We start from the raw sequence: 8011 nt of genomic DNA, 5'->3' as shown, positions 1-8011 counted from the left end.
AAAATTATATATATAAAATTATATATATATATTTTTTTATTTATTTATTTATTTATTTATTTTTACCAGGGATTCAACTCAGGACCTTGCACTTGCAAGGCAGGCAGAGGAACCACTGAGTTAAATCCTGGGCCCAATGCTTTTTTGCATAAACGGATGTGTATGAATTTGGGGGGGGGCAAGGGCCAAATGTTATGGCTTGTGTTTAGATGTCCCCTCAAAGCCTCATGTGGATGTGGTGGGGTTTTCTTCTTCAGAGGCAGCGTAATCTGGAATGTGTGATGCTGGGATTAAGGGGTGTGATTACTGAACTACTACCTGTGAGTGACTGGTTTGGCACCACCCTAATCCCGGTGGTCTGGAGGGGATAAAAGGGGCAGAAAGATGCTATTTCTTGTTGCTTTTGCTGTCTTCAGCTGCCATGAACTGGTGCCCTCTGCCACCCTGCCTTGGAGCCAGCCGATTATGGACTGAAACCTCTACAGACTGTAAGCCAAATAAACCTTTCCACCTTTAACTTGGGTGTTGTGTATTTTGTCTCAGCAATGAGAGAAAATTAACACATCTATGCTTCACAAACTTCATGCTCAGTTACAGGAGGCAAAGTGTTAGCTACTACTGACTGCTCCATAATTCTTTTGTCTTCTGCAAGGCTTAAAACATTTTTTTTTCAGTGCTGTTACTTATTATTGAAAATTAGAACTTCAAAGTTGGTTCTCTACTCATTTTATATGCTGATCAAACATTGTCCTTTCCTCAAGTTGTTACAAAACAAGCTAGGCCTCTTAGGTGTCTGAAGATATGAGCTGTTGGTAATAAAGCAGATCAGTGGTGTGGTCTAACTGCTAGATGATCTCAGAGAATTGCCTCCTCACTGCTCACATTAGAATGGGGTTCCTAGGTTCAAGTACTGTGTGGTTATTCTTTCAGTGTTGGGGCACTTTACTTCTCAGGGGTTGACACAGCTATTTATTTATTCATTTATTTAGGTACCGGGGATCGAACTTGGGACCTTGCACTTGTCAGGCAGGTGGCAGAACCACTAAGCTAAACCCTCAGCTGACACAGCTATTTAGCCACTCCTTAGATCAGGAGCTGGTCCAGCTGGCAAATGGTCTCTCAAAACATTTTAATCTGGCTCTTTTCTAGGCTGGATTGATTCCCAAGCACAATATTGATGTCCTTCCTTCTTGGTAGGAAGAAGAAAGGAGCTGATTAACCTGGGCAACTTAGCAAGATCCTGTCTCAAAATAAAAAAATACAAAGTGCTGGAATGTAGTTCAGGGTCCCTGAGTTCAATACCTAGTACTGGGGATGGGAAAAAGGGAAGGAGCTGGTTAATATTTGGTTCATTTACTGAACAGGTATAGATCTTTGCTACTGCTGCTTAATTCTACATGGGACAATCACATTCCTTGGATTCTGACAGCACACCAATAATGTGCTTTGAAACTTACCTGACATAGAATAGACCTGCTCAGGTCCTTGAGCTCCTTTTCTCTTCATGCCTGTATTCAAAAATATTTTTCTTAAGCCTTTACTGTATGCCAGGTGTTATGCATAAAGTTAGGTAAATAATAGTTAAATTCTTATAAGCGTAGGACATGCAATGAGATTGGAAAGGTAAGCACTACAAAGATCATACTTTCTCCTAAAAGCAACCAGTGCCTTTGAGTTGTTTTAAGCAGGGGGTGACATAATCAGATTTGCATTTTAGAAAAGATCACTATGGTTGCAGTGCGCAGAAGAGAAAGCAAGCTTGAAATCAGAGGCACCCCACACTATAGCAATTGAGGAGAAAATTGAGAAATGATGTGATCTGGACTAAGAACATGATAGAGGTGATGTATAGGAGATACCTTCAAGAAATAAATAGCAGTCAAGTCAACAGACATTGGTATTAGAAGTAGAGGGAAGCAAGAGAGGTAAATCAAGACCTGGAATGGATAATTTGCAGGTGGCAAGGCAATGCACTGAAACCAGAAATACTGAAGAAGAGGAAGTTTAGGAAGATGATATACCCACTCCCAACCAAGAGATCAGAGCTTCTCAACTATGTGCCTCAGAGGTTATAGATGTGCTATATAATGATCTTCTGAATTCTTAGGGTAGCACAGTCTCCTGGAGACAGAGCAATCCTGCTTACGCTGGATTACATCGTTCAGTGTAGAAACCCCCATCATTTTCTATGGTCAGGTGTGGTGGTGTACACTTGTAATCCCAGTATTAGGGAGGCTGAGGAAGGATCACTATGAGTTAGAGGCCAGCATGGGCTACACAGCTCAAGGCCAGCCTTCACTACACAGTGAGACTCTTGTCTCAAGAAGTAAAAATCAAACCAACAAAAAACCCCCATCATTTTCAGTTTTTTATGTTTGTTTTTTTGAGACAGGATCTCACTTTGTAGTTTAGGCTGGCCTTAAATTCACTATGTAGCCCAGGCTGGCCTCGAACTCTTGTGATCCTCGTGTGCCACCATGCCTGGCTCCCCGTCATTTTCTGTGTGCCATGATATGGAAAAGGCTAAGAAGCACTCTTGTAGGCTGTTGGATAAATAATTCTGAAGGTCATAAGTGGGATCTGGATTAAAGAAATGTGTGAGTCATCAAAACATTAGGGATAACTGAAGCCATGGGATGAAAAAGATCATGCAAGAGAAGAGCTGGAACAGAATCCCAAGGAATATCAACATTAGATAGGGTCTCCAGAGATGGAAAACTGGATGGCACTGGCACCAGAGCCCAAGAAAGGGGGGTGGGGGGAAGACCAAGTCATTCCTACTGTTGCTGAGGTCAATTGAATCAGGACAGAGACATCCTTGCTGCCTACTGCCACGTTATTGGAGACTGGCAAAACCAGATTTTTTCTTTTTTGAGACAGAAGTCTCTGCATGTAGTTCAGACTGGCCTTAAACTCACTATAAAGCCCAGGCTGGCCTCAAACTTGAGGCAATCTTCCTGCTGCAGCCTTCAAAGTGCTAGGATTACAGGCATGCACACTGAGAAGACTAAAGCAAGCATAGAGATAGGAAGTGTTTAAAACTCTTCCAGAAGCCTGTCATGGTGGCCCACACCTGTAACTCCAACACTCGGGAGGCTGAGGCAGGCAGATTGCTGCAAATTCAGGGCCAGCCTGGGGTACCTAGTGAGCTCAAGGATAGCCTGAACTACTGAGAAAGACCCTGTCTCAAAAAACAAAAACAGATCAGACCCAAAAAACAAAACTCTTCCAGGAATTTTGGCTATGCTGTGAGGGAAAAAAAACAGGCAGATAGATAGGTGGGTCAGTAGAGGATGAATTATTTTAGAAAATCATTTCTACATGGGGCTGGAGATTTAGCTCAGCGGCACCATGCCTGCCTTGCAAGTGTAAGGTCCTGAGTTTGGGCTCCGATAGCAGAAAAAAAGTTATTTATTTTAGAAAGATACTATTTAATTAAAATTATCTACAGTTAGCCCCCCCGACCAGGGATTGAACTAATGACCTTGTGATTACCAGGCAGGTGCAGCACCACTGAACTACATCCCCTGGTCCTTACAGTTAGTTCTTAAAAAAATGGTATGTATGTATGATTAAAAATTAGCACCCAAGTAATTATTTGCTGCATTTCCTAGCTCAGCAATGAGCCATTTTAACCTTCTGCTTAATTTTCAAATGTGACTAAATATGCTTATACTGGTACTTTTTCCTTTTTGTTTTATTCCCTTACGATGCATAATATTCTGTACCCTACTTGTTACACTTAAAATATGAGACTTTTTCATATTAGCATATATAGATCTGCTTTGTTCTTTGTGTGTGTGTGTGTGTCTTGTACTTGCGAGGCAGGTGTGGTGCCACTGAGCTGAATCCCCAGCCCTGCTTTGTTCTTTTTAACAATTGCATAGTAATCCATTTACAACTGTCCCACATTGTTTCCTACTAATGGGTATTTAGGTTGTTTCCAGACTTTCACTTTTACCAACTTCATGTAATGGATTAACACTGCACATATATCCTTGCATATGTGTGTGAATACATCTGCAGGATAGATCTCTAACGATTAAATTTGGGAATGTACAATATTCATTTTTATAAATATCGACAAATTGCCTTCCAAATGGTCATACTAATTTACTTTTTTTTTAAGTAATAAGACAGATTTTATTCAAGAACTAGTGTAATGGAGGAAAAGAGAACTAAGTATAGAACTAGGTTCTATTCCGAATACAAGGACAGGTGGGAATTTATAGTCAAGCAGAGGAAATACAGAAGAGGGGAAATCAGTGACTTATCAGATTCTTGTTGAAGGAAGATTTTTTTCTACACTTTCATCAACACTAAAAAACCTGTGACTATTTTAGAGATCTAAATGATTAAGAAAAAAAATTTTTTTGAGCCAAGGTCTCATTGTAGTTCAGGTTTATCTTGAACTCTTGGCCATTCCTTAGCTTCAATCATTGTTTTTACTTGCATGTAATTAAAAGATTGAACAAGTTTTCAGGTGTTTATCTGCTATTACTTTCTGTGAATATCTTGATTATTTTATAATAATCTCTTTGTCATATACACTGCAAACAGTTTTCCTAGTTGGTAGTTTATCACACAACTTTAGCGGACATTTCTTTCCTTTTTACCTTAGTCAAATTTATTGATTTTTTTCCTTTATGGCTTTTAAATGTTTTATTTGTAAAGTACTTCAATTTTTAAAATTGCTTTTATTCCCTAGTATATTTATTTGTTTACTTATAAATATTCCAGCCAGAATCCAATTAAGTGGCAAAGATCACTATTACTTCCTGTCCAGAATGACAGCCACAACCCACACCAGCTCATCCTGTCTGAATGTGCAAACATCCAGGCCTATGTGTCCTTTACTCCAGAGACTGCTCTTTCTCTCTCGTCTGTCGTCCCACAGTTATATTCCTTGCAGACAAACTCAAGTCCAACATCCTCCATAGTCTTCCATGCCAATGCATTTTGTAGACTTTTCCTTTTCCAAAGCTCTTATGATCACTTGTTGTCTTGTGTGTGCCTCTCCTTTTCTCTTCAACTTTAACCTATTTGCTGAATGATTGGCATTTAATCTTTAGAAATCTGGGGTTATTTCCCCCCTGCCCCTAAACCAGGGATTGAACTCAGGACCTTGTACTTGCAAGGCAGGCATGGTGCCACTGAGCTAAATTCCCAGCCCCTGGAGTTATTTAATCTACTTTTCTATCCTACACTAGTAGCAGCTAAAAGCATGCTAAGTACATGAAAGAAATTGGACACAGCACTTTTTTTTTTTGGTGGTGGTGGTACCGGGAATTGAACCCATGGCTTTACACTGAGCTACATCACCAGCCCTTTTTATAATTACTTTTATATTTCTTTCTTTTTGGTACTGGGGATCAAATACTTTTACATTTTTGAGACAGAGTCTTCCTGAGTAGCTGGCTTGGAACTCATCATCCTCCTGCCTCGCCTCCCAAATAGCTAGTATTACAAGTGTGTGCCACTGTGCCTGGCCACAATTCTTTCTTAATTTATTTTGAGGGTTCTGGGAATTGAACACCATCACTGAGCTACACCCAAGCTTCTTTTAAAATTCTGAGATAGGGTCTTGCTAAATTGTCCAGGCTGGCTTGGAACTTGGAACTTTCTGCCTCAGCCTTCAGAGTAGCTGGAATTACAGGCATGCACCATGGCACCTGGCTCACAATACTTAATTTGCCATGAAGTTGTATGGACTAGCTATATGTAGCTAATGAACATGGGAAGTGTAGCTGGTCCAATGGAGAGTATCTGAAGACTTAGTATGCAAAAAAAGTATCTAATTTTTGTATTGATTGCATGCTGAAATAGTAGTTTAGATACTAGATTACACAGAATATGTTTTGTATAACCAGGGTCATTCTCTATTTCTTATCCATCAAGAAGGCTCATGCTTGCTGTTGACTCCTATATTAGGCTAATTTGAAGATAAATACGATGATCTTTTCTTTTTTTTTTTTCTTTTGGTTATTTGAAACAGAGACTCACTATGTAGTTGATATTGACCTAGAACTCACTGTGTAGCCCAGGCTGGTCTCGAACTCACAGCGATCCTCCTGCCTCAGCCTCCCAAGTGCTGGGATTACAGGAGTGCGCCACCACGCCCGGCTCGATGATCTTTTCTTTCAGCCAAAGATATTCTCACCATCTCCAAGGGCTCTCATAAACCACTATGTCTTTTTGGTAACAGGTCTTCATCTTTATAAGTACTAATTACACATTTTCTTCTAAACTGCTGCAGACTTGAAATATAATGGTTTCTCCCAACAGGTCAGGTAACTGCTCAGTCAACAGAATTTTACTGGGCCAGGGATTTAGCTCAGTGGTTCCACTGTCTGCTTTGCAAGCACAAGGTCCTGAGTTCGATCCCCGGTACAAAACAAAAAAAAAAGTAAAATAGAATGTTACTAGGGAACAAGCAGCTCCCAAATCTTTTTGTGGTTTAAGTCTCAATTAACCATCCAGACAGAGCCTCTGCATATCCCTTTGGTCACTGGGGACTGTTTTTTTGTTTTGTTTTATTTTGTTGAGACAGGCTCTCAGCATGTAGTCCAGGCTGGCCTCAAACTCCCAGCAGTCCATCTGCCTCAGCCCCCCAAGTGCTGGGATTCCAGGTGTGAACCACCACACCCAGCTTGCTGGGGCCATTTTCTGCCACTAAATTTGGGACCGGTGTCAGTTGGCCTTGAAAGCCAGTCTTGTAGTCAAGAGTCCCTGTATTAGTTTCCTTTTACTGCTATAATAAATACCAGATTTAGTGGTTTAAAACAGCACAAGTTTATTTCCTTACAGTGCTGGAGGCCAGAAATCTAAAATCAAGGCTAGCGGGACTGCAGTTCCTTCTGCTATGTTAGATAACGTTCATAGGTTTCAGGGATAGGTACAAAGACATCTTAGGGGGTCTATTACTCAGCCTACTACAGCCCCAGAGACATTTCCTTGCTTTCTTTGGCAAAGGGTAATAGGGAAGGACACCCAGCAGGGAAACAAAGTTGCAAAGCGTTTCTAAAGTAAAGTCTACAGAGAATGGGTAAAATCATCTCTGTAATCACTGATCACTCTGAGACCATTAAAAACTGGTTTCATCTCCATTAGCTTATATCTCTCCCTCTCAACACTGCTTCCTTTAAAATGCTCTGTAGTGCTAAGCTGAGATCCTTATTACTTTCTCATCCTGAAAAACACATTGTTAGAATAGCAAGATGCATGCTTCCTATGAGTCTTTTTTCTCATAAGCCTTTGGTCTCATAGGCATAAATATCTGCAGCATACTTACAGGGTATCATAAGATAATAGTGCCTTTTATTTAACAAAATATCCTGCAAAATGCCTTCCTGTCTCATCTCATTTGGGCACAGGAAAATAAAGTTATTTGAGTTGTACAGATGAAAAAAACTGTGGCTACACACAGAAACCAGCCACACGGACTGAATAAATTGGGTGGATTTGCAACTGTTCAATGTGAGGAATAGGAAGGGTCAACACAGGTCTTTTAGCTTGAACAATCAATGAATGCTACCAATTGAGATAGTATTAGGTTTGGAAAGAGGATGAGTTTGCTTTTGGGATACACTGAATTTGATATGCCAAAGAACTATTTAGGGGAATTATTTCAAGACAGGAAAAAAATTTATTAGCCTGGAACCATGGACCAGGGCTACCAATATATTTAGGAGCATTAGTATGTAAGTAGTTGTGAAAGGCATGAGAGTAAAAGAACTGACCCCACAAAAAATATGTAGAAGCTTAGGCAGAACCCTAAAAAAAAAAAAACCAAGCATTCAAAGTGTTACCCATTTCTACTCACATCAGAATCATTAGTTAAAAACAGAATCCTCAACCTGAATATAATTAATGCCACAGAACTGTACACTTAAAAATTGTTAGAATAGGGCCGAGGATTTATCTCAGTGGTGCCACTGCCTGCCTTGCAAGTACAAGGGCCCAAGTTTAATACCCAGTACCAAAAAAAAAAAAAAAAAAAAAAAAAAAAAAT

The sequence above is a fragment of the Fukomys damarensis genome, unplaced genomic scaffold, assembly GCF_012274545.1.
Source record: "Fukomys damarensis isolate Sample0158 unplaced genomic scaffold, DMR_v1.0_HiC HiC_scaffold_15, whole genome shotgun sequence".
Lineage (NCBI taxonomy): Eukaryota > Metazoa > Chordata > Mammalia > Rodentia > Bathyergidae > Fukomys > Fukomys damarensis.
The sequence above is the reverse complement of the archived record's forward strand: the minus strand, read 5'-3'. Positions refer to the sequence as shown.